Raw genomic sequence first — 14,206 nt, forward strand, 5'->3', positions numbered from 1 at the left:
AAGGAATTGAAAAGGTCCACAAACTGATAGTAAATCAGGCTTTATCAGTTCCTCTGGAATATCCTACCTTTGATTCAGAACTGGTGCAAACAATTTAGTAACTCAGGTTTATTTATTTGTACTTTTACTTGAGGCCTTTCTTTTACTCAAAACGGTCATGAGATGTAAAATTGTGTATTAATTTGCTTGAAAGTCACAAATTACTCTGAATTAATTGCTCCATTGGAGCTGAAAAGTATGAATATTGTATTTAGAAATTGCTTTCTTGATCTTTGATAATAAACATAGTTAAATCTATGATCTAGAAATGAGAGGAACTGCCTGAAGCAGCTTGCACAGAAATGCTTGTGCTGAGATCAGACTGAGAGAGTATCTTCTTTTTTGATTAAACACCTTGTTTTAAGCAGTTCCTTGGAGACATGAAAGGGAGATTTTTTTTTTGTCCCTAGAAATTCTTGCTTATAGGCCTGCCTCCATACTAGAATATCGATTTTTGTTCTTCTCTTGGCACCTAGTGGCAAACTTAAATATGTAATTCATGTTCTATAATGATTTCAAGGGCAAACATGCTGTCCTTTTATAGACAGCGTCCCATGAACAAGACATGACTGATAATACTTACAAGTTCTGTATTATTGTAATATTATTATAAGATCAAACTATTTTTTCAGAGGCAGTGCCACACATAGAGGTTGCTATGGTCAGTATACAGAATGTCTTACAAAGCAATCTATACTGCGTGTTGCCTGTACTTAACCTTCACCCTTAAGATTACTTCAGTGCATGGAGCTGAAAAAAGATAATTTTTTAACCTGTAATTATGTAATCATGTCTTTTTTTTTTTACGCTGAAGTTATGTCAGGCATTCATTAACTACATATTAGTAGTTAATATTACATATGGAAAAAAGGCAAACGATAATTACAAATAAATTCCTGGAGATCACTGGTGTGTGTGTAACACTCATTCAACTGAGGATTCTTCTTTAATACATTTTGGATACTAAATATAACAGGATTAGTCGGTGATGAGATAAACAGGGTCTTCACAGCAAGAATTCATCAGTGATGCAGCTTTTGTTCAGGATAATCTGGTTAACAAATCATCGTGTTGATGAATATCTGGGTGTCTTCACCATAAGTCAATCCGATTTCTTGCCACAGAGGGCAATATTCAGGTAACTTTTTGTGTGGCTATCCAGGAACTCATGTGTGACAGCTCCCTGAGATTTACCGCTTCTACTTCCAAGTACTTTTTGTTGAACTGGGCATAGCGTGTGGAACTTCTTGAGAGAGACATGATCTTACTGTGAGCATCAAGTAAAGGGCCTCATCCTGATCACCTATGGAGATTTACACCAAAGTAAAAGCATTTGAGGGAGGAACTAAGCACCAGTTGCTTTTGCCTTGTCTTTACTAGCAAAGGTTTTGCAATGCTTTGTGTCCTTCCTCTGACTCATTTCAGTGCATTTAAACCAGTTCTCACGTGTGCTCCCACGTTCCCTCTCTGAACACTCCTACCAGTAACTGCAGAGAAATGGCATCATTCCTCTGTTTGCAGGACAGAGATAACAACTAAATAATTGACTGGAGATAGGAAGCTGGACAATAGCTTACCTATCCATTGTAATACTAATTGCACCTGGCAGCAAGGAAAGCAAAATTTGACCTATTAATAGGAAAAATAAATCTGAAAGAATTCATGTGCTGACAGCTAACTAGCAGCAAACATTGTAGACTCTAGTTTTGATGCTAATTAAGTAATGGACATTAATGTAAGTAAAGTTTTAACGAGATAGAGATATATATAACTGAGTTTGAACACACAGGGGAAATACTGAGAAGTCTGAGGTGCATCTCAGGTAAATATTCTGCTGTGGGGATGGATTTGATTTTCCTCTAATTATCTCCTAGATTAAAATAAATCAAGCATCTAAATGAAAGTGAGTTTTAGAAGTCATCCTGAAGTACTTCATTATCAGGAAAGATTTAATAGCTCAGAAATTTTTTTAGTTTAATATTTCTTCATCTTTATGGAGTTTTGATTATTTTGATATATAACATTGAAAAAAAAGTTAAGTTGAATGGCAGTTTGTCATGCCATACTTAACTCTTAATTTTTCCAGCACAATTCCAGTCTTTACATGCAACGATCACTAGTAATTATCTTGCCACTGCCAATAATTAGCCATTGAAAATCTACAGTGATACAAGTTCAAATGAACATACTTAAATATACTCAGCAGCTGTTGTTCCGCAGTATGACTGACCTTTTCTCAGTTTTAAGAATTTGTTCTGGCTATTTAAGTACTGAGGTATGTGCTTACTATTTTGTGTGTATAACATGTTTAAACAGAAACTTTAAATGCATGCAAAGATTTTTTTTTTTTTTAATCACTGTTGAGGAAAATCTCATTTTCCAACAGAAGAGGAAATCTTTTTTGTTGTAGAGATGAGGCAAGGCTTTGTGTTACTCTGTGATGCAAAGAACATAAGGAATTAAAACAGAATAAAAAGTGACACAGGAACATGTGAGGCTTTTGGGAGGGAGGAGCAGTGGGTACTGCACAGTGCCTGCTTTTCCCTGCCAGACAAATCCCGCATACCTCCTACACAGCAGACCTGTTCTACACGTCAAGGTCCTGAAGGCAGTAGGTATCCCTATAAAGGTTAATGTCCTCCTTGCTGCTTCCGAATCCTCTACGTTAGTGCAATTGTAGCCAAAGTCTGACGACAGCAGAGTTTCCAACTATTAATAGATTTTGGAGCCATGTGCTGCTCTGCAGGGTGAAGATGTAAGTCAACGGCTTGGAGCCCCTCAAGAGGAGAATCTGAAAGCGGCTCTGCAGGTTACTTTGTTAGGCTGTTTTCAAGCCATTCTGTAGCCCAGAGGGTGAGTAGTGTCTGGCTCTGCCTAACCAAGTAGAGCCTGGGTAGCCCTTTCTGAAATCAGAGAAGGCAGCTAATCCGCTACATGTTTTGTGTTTTAATTTTTTCTCTTCTTTAAAAAAAAAAATCCAGCTAAAAATGCGTGGTTATAAAAAGAGGGTTTCTGATTTTTTTTTTTTAAATGAAATTTTGCAGCGCCACAATGTAGAGCCTTTTTTGCCCTAGCTTTGGTTCCTAGACTAGTCCTCTCTTTCTTAGGGATTCTTAATTTAGAACTCATAATTAAGAAATTAAAGTATTTAATAAAATAATATGAAAGATACTCTTTGCTTTTGTTTGTGTGGCAGTACTGTTCTCATGGATTTTAAGGCCTGAGTAGATCATTGCAATCATGCAGGCTGATGATGTGCTGGAACAAACACAATCATTTGTGGCTGAGCTGTTTTCTTGGAAAGATGGAATGTTAAACTCCTCTGTAAATCTGCTAAATATTATCAAACAAAGCTTACTTTCTTCTAGCATTACTACAGAGTGAATTCAGGGGATAGTGATGGCCCGTAATCTGGATTCCTGTTCTGAACATCTGTCACTGCTAATTTCAGAATTATCATGGTGTTTTTTCCAGCTTACATTTTTTCAGCAACGGTAGCTCTTTTGACTTGAATTTATCATCTAGCAAAGACCTTCAGTACCAGATTAGACAGCTGGTCACTGTATCATCAGGAGGGAGCTTTCCTCCTTAAGTGAGAAATCTAATGTAAAAAAAGAAAAAAGAGGGGGAGGGAATGTAGTTTCTTTTTACTTAACATATCCAAAGCATCATGTAGAGCAGGGTGGCACCTGTCCCTTCATAGGATCACAGTGTGCGTTTTTTATCCAAGTCTGTAATAGGCAACATGGCCAGAAGACTTGTCTACACCCAACTGAAGAGTGAAACCCGTGTCACATATCGGTATGGGGTAAGGCGCTGAACTGTGCTCCATTAAAGTTTCTACAAAGAAACTTGTATAAAGCTTGTAGAGTATTAAATTTGCTGTGGATTTACTTCTTGCAGCAGAGGTGCTGTTCACAGCCTGCTGAAGGTGGGAGAATACTTCAGCTAAAGGAAATTTGCACAATTAAATGAATGGTCTAATGACACTGAACAACATTTAAAGTAAATCAGCGTTACTTATGTAAACAGCAGTTTAATTAAGATAATCACTGATGCAAATCATTGTTTATATTGTGCTTCCAACAGAAAATCCATTTTAAAAGGCTTCACAAACTTCTATTTTTTTGTGCCTAATTTTGATCCTTACAGTAGTAAAAGGTTTTAGTTTTGGTGTTTGTTTAATTATTAGCAATTTATTCTTCTTAAAATGGCATTAGATTTCAGGAGCAAAAAGGAGACTCAGTTTTGTAGGCAAATACTGTATGTTCTTTACTGGATGTTCAATGTAAACCATTCGGCTGGTGGTATAATTGCAAGCCGTGGGTATCATTTGGAGTGGGTCTGCTCTAAATGTGTTAGAATGATCATTTGTATCATCTCATCGAAGCTAATAACCTGCTTTCCTGTCCTGTCAAAAATATTTGTACCCTAGTTACATATCATACATATAATGCTAGTTAAGCCAGCGATAAGAAGAGACTTCTTTATATTTTTGTTGCTGTTATTTATTCTGTGTCCCAGTATGAGCTCGTGCGTTTACATGCCTAGTTTCTCACACATTTCAAGACAGAAAATAAACATTTTATTCTTTTGACAAAGAAAGCATAGTATTATGACATGCTTGTCATTAGAAATATGAGTTGCTCATGGAATAAAATCTGCTTTTTACTTGCTAGAGATGGTGAAGGTGCAGCCCTCTAATATAATGACTTTTATTCAACATTGAAATAGCCATTGACAGAAGAAAGAATTGAAACACTTTGGAAATGAACTGTAATTTAATCTATGGCTGTTACAAAAACAATCAATTCATTGTGCCCACAAAAATGAGTGCTTTTGTTTTATTACCTATTATGGTATTGCTGTTTCATGGCTAGTTTATCTTTCCTTGTACATTTGCTGTACATACCACTTCAGTGTTTTTCCGTTTGAATTCAGCTTTGAAAAGTATTTGTGATGTTCTGATTTTTTTTTTTTCTTCTTTTTAAAGTATGCCAGATATGATTCTCTTCTCTGGATTCTGTGGCTCTAGCAGATGTCAAATATGATTAACTAATTTTCTGAGCAGGAGGAAACCCAATGTGGTCTCTCAAATTTTTGCAAGATCAGCATGCAAACACTAGCTAATGTCACTCTGTGCAGGGAGCACCCTGTAAATATTAATGTATGTCAGTTTGACTTTTTAGCTCTAAGTGTCATGTAGTTAGGAAGAAATTCCAGTCAATATTTTGTAGAACTTACTACACAAAAGATCTTATTCTTGCACAAAACAAGATGGTTAATTTTTTTTCTACTGTGTGGATTACACATCCTTCTCACTTTAAATGGTTTCTTTCTCTGATACAGAACAAAATTAATAGTTTCTAGGAGGAGAATATGTAATCTGTATTAAATGAAAACATGAATTAATTTCTGGACATTCTACTTGTGTACTTTCCACCTTAAATGTAACTTAGGTTAAAGCGGCAGCTTCTTTAGGCGCTGTCTGCTGCTGTGCCAGTGACCCACGGGTCTAACCTTGTCTACACAATGCAAGAGGAGTGTGGGTCTTTACTCAAACAGGCCCTTCAGTAATGTTTCTCTTGTGTATGTTTCAAAGACATTTTTCAAATCCTAATGCTATTCTTAATTTCTTCATATTGAGGAGCAATTTTGTTCTTCCTTAAAGAAGGGGGAAAAAAAGTCTAGAAATCACCTGTGCGGCTGTATTCCATGTATTTTCCTGATATTTTTTATTCAGTTTCATAACCTCCCCTGATGTTTGTGTCATGTTTAATGGAAATATGAAAACACACTGTGCAAAGATGTCTCGAGAGTATGATTATCCTAGATTTTGATGATGATGAAGTCATTCTTGCCATTGATTACTGTGTTTATCTCTCTATACATATTCTAAGGTTATGATTGTGTGACAGGAGTGGTTTAAGAGGGTCAGAAACTCAGTGCACAAACATATGGAGAGACTGAATGGGAGAATACTGGTGTTGCAGCTATCGCTGATCAGAAAATAATGACTGTTCTTCAGTCTTGTATCTTAGTTTCTGCTTCTATGAGTGACTGTATTATGTTCCACAGGGATTCATTACTCAGGGATGTCAGTACCTTTTGCATTATATGGGTTGAATTTAGTGCTTATAAAAATAAGCACGTAATAAACCTAGCTATGGTGGTGTCAGTATTTTTGTTTGCATTTCCTAACCGACTTGAGGAGCTGACTGCTAGAGCTTTAGGTTAATTCCTGTATCCCTTTGCTATCTCTTGGAAGTCTGGTCAGGGTTTCAGCTATTCAAATGCTTCTCAAGCACCACCTCTTCATTCCAAGCCTTGTTTCTGCCCTAGAGTATAGAAACTCATATGTGTGGCTTTCTTGAGATTGATCTTTCTACTCTGGTTCATTTTGGAGGCTGACGCAATTTTTTTTTCTCCATCAGTCAAAATGACCCAGCATTTATATTCAGGATCATTCTGCCAAAGCCCTTTGAAAGCACATTGAATTAGATCCTTTCTCTTTCCTAGAGGGCTTTTTGGTTTATTCCGTCATCAGGCAATCTGCCAACTTCAGTATCAATTCTTGTCTGTTACATTAGCCCATGTGGCTTTTGATGATTTAGACATGCAAGGGAGACTTTTAAATGTGATGTTTGTCAATGTTACTTCAGTTCAGATTAGTGAAACGTTAACTTTGTTTTTCTGTAGTTGGGGAGTATTTATTTCTACTGCTATTTCTCATCCTGCTCAGGAAGAACTAGCCTCAACTGCTCTGTTCAGTTTTGTGAAGCAGACGTTATAGGTGCCTTGATCCTTGCTCTCTGTTCTTGCTTTTCCAATTACTTATCCTTAAGGGCTTTTAACCTTTCTCCTGTTGATTAGGGCAGGCTCTGTTGGAAACTCTACGAACTACAATGTGAGATGTCCCTTCTTGAAAGGAAAGGAAGGATCTGGTGGTGCTTGACTCACAGAATAATTCTACATTGGTTTTAAGAGTCACTTAGAGGAAAGCGCCACAGGAGTGTTTACTACAACAGCAGAAAATGCAATCTGAGTGCAGACAGTGGCAAATAATTTGAATGTGCTGTGGCAGCAGTCCTAACATAGAAAAGAAAAGAAAAGAAAACCTGCTGATAGAAAGAAGGTCAGAACTTTTAGTTTATGAGTGGCTCTATTTCACACATAATCTGACATTTTTTAATTGACTAAAACCGCGTAAACACACGAGCAATAATAATGTTTCTTCAAAACCAGCTAAAACTATATCCCTACAATAGATACAGTAGGAATTCAGTAATTCACTTCAATGTTTTTCTCTATCAAACCATTACAAGAAAAGTTGGTTTTGTGAAAATAACTCTGGACTAGGACATAAAAGATGCAATTTCTGTTCCTGTTTCAGACAGTTTACTCGGTGACCTTTAGACAAAATGTTTTCCCTCTGCTACCATTTTCATTCCGTGAAAATAGGATGATGCCTTGTTTATCCCATGCATTGCCCATCTTTCTAAATTATAGTGTTCAGGATATGGCCTGTTATTGTCTTAGTAGTATATGAGGTCAGTTTATGTATTGTTGTTATATAAAAATATTACAGAAAATCTTCAGTTTTCTTCTCTGGAACACCCTATGTCCAATTCTACACTCTTCTGTAAATATCCCTGGTGGTTACTAAGGTTTGCAAAGCATTCTTCACTTTTTGCTAACCTGATTGTCATTAGTGTTCTTTTTATCTTTTACTTTCTCCCACATGGAGTGCTTAGAGTCATTGCCTTTTCTATACAGTATCATAACTTGGTACATGGTGTGCTATTTGACTATTCAGGATATTAGGATTTCACAGAGGAGTTTTCTCAATGTCATTCTCTGATGGTGTTATTTTCATCTTCTCGTTTTTACAGTCCTTTGCTAGTAAAATAGAGAACTTACGGCATATCATTGGAATGCACACAAACACAGCACCAAGTACCCCATGTTTGACAACAGATTAATTTACGATTATTCCCATTTTAACCTTCACCACTGCAAAAAGTGCTGCTATTCATAGTCCAGTTTTGCAAGTCGGTCTGTGTTTGCTCATATATTGTATCCTGAGCACTAATGACTTGAATGTAAAGACTGTATTTTAACTTCCACACAAAGAGTGAATTCAGTCTTATTTTGAATCTCTTGAAATGACCCCATATTGAGGGACAGCTGGAAGTGCTTAGAACATACTACGCAAGCAAGCTGATGACAGGCCCAGTTCATTTAAAAATTTTAATGGACAGGAATTGATACGGGTTGCAGAATTTTAAAAGGTTTTGTTTCCAGTACTATGAAATTAATTGGTCCGAACCCGCAGTATGCTTTTGCAGTACTTGGCGTGCTGCAGTGCCCCGAGCTCCGGTGTGAACCGAAATCGGGTTTTATGTTATCAAATTACGAATGGAGACCGGTTTCTCCAATAGAGTTGAATGTTTTGAGATGCAGCTAATCTAATTACATTTTTATTGACATCTCCTTTCTTTTTGCTCTCTAAACTTTCTAGTGAGCAATAGAGGAAGGATTAAAAATAAACTGAGCAATGTGACTTGTCAAAAGCGATTCCATAAAAATTGGAACTTTCCAAACATTCTAATATATCAAAATGTGCTGTAGCAATTACATCTCTCTGATATTCAATGCTGTATTATATTTTAAGTTGATCATTAAGAAGTCTTTTGCTTTCTTTTCTCTTTCGATGATTTTGAAATGAAAAGAAAACCTTTGTGATAAAATACAGAGACAAGGAAGGTTTTATCAGAATACGTCACTCTCCTCTCGCCTCTGTAGTGCAGCCACAAAAGTTGCTGTAATCTGCAAGGTTTGCCCCAGAAGCAGAGGTCAGGAATAAAGTGGGGTGGCTGCTTAGTCTTCTTCCAAGTGGCATAAAAATGACTGTGGAGGCAGCGGGTCTAAGTATATGTTTGAATTCAGCTATTTGATTAGAGATTATAAGACAATCTTAATGGTAATAGAATCTGGCCTTAGGCGCGCTGCGTTTTGCGTCCCTCGTAGCCGGCAGTAGTGACTGGGGCAGAGAGTCCCCGGCTGCGCTGCGCCACGGTAGCGAGCCCGCTAGCGAGGGTGCGCGGCGCTGCGCGGCCGCTCGAGCCTCGTTCCGTAGATGTTGGAGCTCCTTTGGTGTGTGCTGCTGCTTGGACTGGGTTCTAGCAAAGGAAGCTTCTTCTGGGTTGTTTTGGTTTTGTGTGGGTCTTGTGGGTTTTTTAAACATAAACTCAGCAATAGTTCAAAGCATCCCTGGGGGCTTTGTTGCATGCAGAGGTTTGCTGGATCCAGCCATTGCTGATGGGAAGCTTCTGCTGAAACCAGTGGAAATTCAGATTAAGCGTGGTCAGAAATTTGCTCGGGTTACATTGGATAGGCTATAAAACAAATAGCGATTTTGACCTTATTCATCAAGTACTGAAGTGCATGCTGACGTGTTTAGTGGAGTTAGCCCTCTGTACCTTTGAGAGAGTGAAATTACTGTAGTTAAGGCCATTCACCTTTTCCTTTTACCTCCGAGGTAAACTGGCTTGCAAAAATAATATGCTAGAGAAGTCCCTGATGTTCTTAGATGTTACTTCTGCAGTTCAGGGCTTCTGTAGCCTCCAAGGCTGACATCTCTTCAGCCTGATAAGGGCTCAAAAGGGTTTTTGTGATGAGCAAGGGCTTAATTTCCAACTAATTTTCATTACTTGGCTCAGGTTATTTTGGGCTTCTCTGCCTCAGTGATCTAGGCATCCCACCCAGCTCTGAAAGTGCAATACATTTCGTCAAAGAATGTTAATCTGGACTAACTCTTAAGTTGAAAAACTGTCGTGTAGTAAAACCTAGACAAATGTATTTGTGCCTAGTGAATCCACTGGTGGAGGAGAGAACACAGCGTGCCGTCTAACAGGAAAACAGGCCCTTCAGCAGCACTCTGCATAAGGAAGTAACTTCATGTTTATAGAATTAATTGAAATCTAATTTGTTCCTCGGATAGTGAAAGAAAGTAAGTTTATTTTCTGTCTTCTGTACTCATTGTACCAATGCCATCCCCTCCCTTCCTCCGCTAGACTGCGTTAATCGCAGCCTGACTAGTGCAAAAGGAGGAAAATGAGCAGTTGTGTCCTTTGTTAAGGAAACTGCATAATATTTTAAAGTACATTTTAAAGGAATAGTACTACACCTTCTTTCTTTGCATTTGCTGTAGTTTCCTCTTCAGTTTTCAATACAAGAAAGCTATTGTTTTGAAGTTAAAAACACTTTCTCTCTGTCTAAAAGTATGGGGCAGAGGCAACATCTGCATGCCTTGTCTGTCCAAGTGGGTTCACTGAATTTCCAGGTTCATAAAGGGAAGGTGATTAGGAGTTAGGCTTGAGGGAAAATTGTTTTTTTTTCCTGACACTTCAATATGCTAATCATTTGAGCTGAATTTATGCTATCAGCAAAATAATCTTCACCTCTACTTACCCTGTAGCTTGCTAATGTAATCCAGTTTTTGGGTGGTATCTTGACTTACTGCAGGAGTAGTGATTCAGCTGTACTCTTTCAGTATATAGCTTTTTCGTGGATTTTGTATATGGCACAATTTCCATTATTAACCTTCAGTTAAATACTTCTTGAATGAAATCTGATTTTCAGAATGTTACCTTAATTGCCTTTTCAAAAGTTAAGGATGTATGTTGATTTAATTTGACATTTTTTCCCCTCTTCTTGAATGTATGTTTGTGCTGCACAGAAGCAACTCTGCTTTTAAATAAATTTTTCCAGTTGGTCTATAATGTATAACTCCAGTAACTTTTACTTTTCTGTAATCTTTCTGATACTAAATTACTTCCCACCAGATAGTTTTCATAAAATAAGTGTACAAGTACTTACTATAAAGATACATTGTAGTGTATATAGTGTGTATTTGTGTATATATATCTGTATATACAGCATGCCTATGTGTATCTTTGTATAAGGTATAAATATGTCTTCATACCATTCATACCATTACATTCATACCATACTCCTTGCCATCTTTCCAGTCTGTATGTTATGTGTACCTAAAACTATAACCAACTGTGATCATTTCGATTGCATGAAATCTGTGGGCTGAGCCTTGAATACTTTGTCTTGGTTTCCAGTTATATCTTCTGTAAGTTCTTCGTGTGATTGCTGAATTGCAATATGTACTTTCTGTTCTCTAAGGAATGGCACAGCCCACGAACAAATCGATATAAAAAAATAAGATTTCATGAAACCTAGATGATGTTATAACAAATCGATCAGCCAAGGGCATACTAAGGTACATCACCTTACTAATAAAAGAAACAAATAATTTCTGTGGAGTAGGGCTCCTGGGCCACAGAACAGTATTTTATTAAGGTAACAGTGAAATGGAACAAATGAATGCATAGGCATGGATTATATCCCTGAATACCAGTGGAAAGTTCTTACACGCACATGCCTTCTAAGAATTACTTACTTACAATGTATTTAGATGTCAGGGCTAAGAACAGGAGAACTCGTAGCAAATAGTTGTCAATCTTGGTGCAGCTGTGAATTATAAAGCAAATTTAATGATCTAATTACCCCACATAGTTATAAGAAATAACACAATTCATTTATGTATTTTCATTTCATGCAAACTGTTAATTCACTGTAGTGTAACGCAAAAGCCCAAGTTTGGTACTGTTAGTTTTTAACAAAATATACTCCTTTTTTTATGACGGACTGTAACTGGTAGTACTTTCCATTGACTGCAAAGTGTGTCTCAGCCAGCAGGTTTCACTGACTCGGATGCATGGTTTCGGGAGAACACTGAAAAAAGTTGCCTCATCTCACATTAATTGGAATTTTAATGGAAGCAATTTTTTTTCTTCATGATTTTTAGATATTTCTAAATATTAAAAATGAGACAATAATGTTTGAATGAGGTTATCATTTTCTTTTCAGTCTGAAGAGTTTCTTTGTGTTGAAAAAGCCCTCTTGCTTTTAAAGGGTTTTGAGTAAACCTGTTGAGACACTGGGAGGGAGATAGCAAGGATCCTGGTTTTCATTGCAAATTTAATTTTGCTGATTTTTGCATGCAGTCATTAATTTTTTTCAACTGAAGTTGCAGGATCTTAATCCTTTTTCATCCTTTAAAATAAAATAAAGAATCACTAGGTTTTCCTTTACCCCAGTAGCCTCTGATGTGGGATATCAAAATGTGATGTAGGGTCTTTCTCCTTCCCCAGAAAATACCCAAACCGGACGGATTAGAGACTTGGTAGTTTCTGAACAAGTATGTCCTGTAAAATGTAAGTTGTGTGACAATCCTTAGAGGAGAACCAGAAGGAGGGAGAAGCAAAATCAACCTAATGGACCACAGAAGTAGAAGACAGGGAGATGTGAATAAAATAGAGATTCCCTGAGATAAAACCTGTTAGAATAGGGAAATGTAAGAATTTCCTGTTAATTAGACTTTTACACATGGACACTAAACTGGAAATTGTTCCTTAGATTAATTCAGTGGCTAGAAAGTGCCAGAGTTTAAACGCAGGTTCCTAATTTGTGAAGGCCAAATTCACTGTGCTTTCTTGGGATGTATTTTTTTTCTGGGGACGGAACAGTGCATTTACTGTTCCGTGCTTTGCTCGTTGTTGGTACGGTGCTGCATGGTGTGTGTATTCACCGTTCTGGATCTGGAGCCTTGCTTTGAGTGAGCAGCTCTGTCTGTGCTGCCTTGCCCCGGCTGTCAGGGCAGGTCTGTGCCAGGATGGAATCAGGCAACAGCCGTGGAACAAGTCATGTCAGAGAAGAGAGACACAAAATGGGTCCAGCTTCTACTGCTAATATTTTAAAAGTGTTCCACTACTTTACTGGAGAGAAAAATCCATTATTTATACTAACAATTTAATATAAAGGTATATAAATAATCAGACTTTTGAGGCCTGAGGAAATTATAGCAATGCATGTCAGACATTCTTAGAAGACACTTGATACAGTTTTGGAGTTTAAATATTACTGCACTTCTTTATAACATGTTCCCATAGTATTGATGGACTGCTTTGTAATAATCTCTGGTAGCTGCTTCCCTCTCGGGAAGGGATAAAATAACATAGGTATACCTGACAGCTGGAAATACCAGATTTTTTTTGTTTGGTTTTTTTCCTTCTGCCGGAATACTGTGATTTGTTGGGACAAAGTTGAAAATTATCTCTTTTCCTGGCAAGATATTTACTTTCCAAGACTCTTTTTTTTTTCTGTTGTAACTATGGGGTAAATGCAAGCATTTATTTTGCTAGACAAGGAATGAGAAGTGAAGGAAAAAGAGAGATCTATTTCTCTGACAATTTGCAGGAGCTTTTTTTATTCTTACCAGCTTCAGGCCGTCAGAATGTTATGTCTTCTCAGATACTGCACGTAATGAGTATGAATATTAGATCATAACCGTATCTGAGAACTGTTTGCTTATTCCCCTGTTTATACTCACATAACAATGGTGAGGGAGTGCAAAGCAGGTTTTCAAGGGACAGCAAAATTAAGTGCTTGGGATTTTGGCTTGACTTAAGCACAGGCTTTGAGCAGAAAAATAACATTTTCCCCTCTTACAGATATCCTTCAGGTGTCAGTTCTGCAGGATCCTGTTTTTATTACATCAGTCACAAGCAGCTTAAGGCTTCCAAAAACATAGTCACAGACAGATGTTGAGCCTGTCTGGGGATTAGAAATGTCCTCTTCCATTAAGTATAAATTAACTTAATCACCAGGTATGAAAGATAAGCAGCATAAACATCATTCCCTGAAGCTTTCATTAAAATTAAAATTCTATTTAGAACTAGGCTTGTATTTTCTATGACTTGATCCCCCCTTCGAAGAGATTATATCTGCTCTAAGTTTTTACAGTGACAGTGACAGAAATTAATGTATTTGGGGCAGTGATGTTCTCTATAATTTAACTTCTGCTGCAGTCATCTTTTAGCAGGAGAGATGATTGGCTTATTTTTAAGTAATAATTGGTGTCTAGTCTCTGAAAAACTTAGAAAGCAATAAAACTGCCTAGCACCCAGTTGCCACAAAATGTAAGCATAAAGCCACATGACTTAACAGCAGTGTAATCATCAGTAGTGTTATTTTGTGTATGTAGAATTCACCTGCTTTAATAGGAGGATTACTGCTGATGAAATGCAATGGC

The sequence above is a fragment of the Phaethon lepturus genome, unplaced genomic scaffold (genome assembly GCF_000687285.1).
Source record: "Phaethon lepturus isolate BGI_N335 unplaced genomic scaffold, ASM68728v1 scaffold57274, whole genome shotgun sequence".
Taxonomy (NCBI): Eukaryota; Metazoa; Chordata; class Aves; order Phaethontiformes; family Phaethontidae; genus Phaethon; species Phaethon lepturus.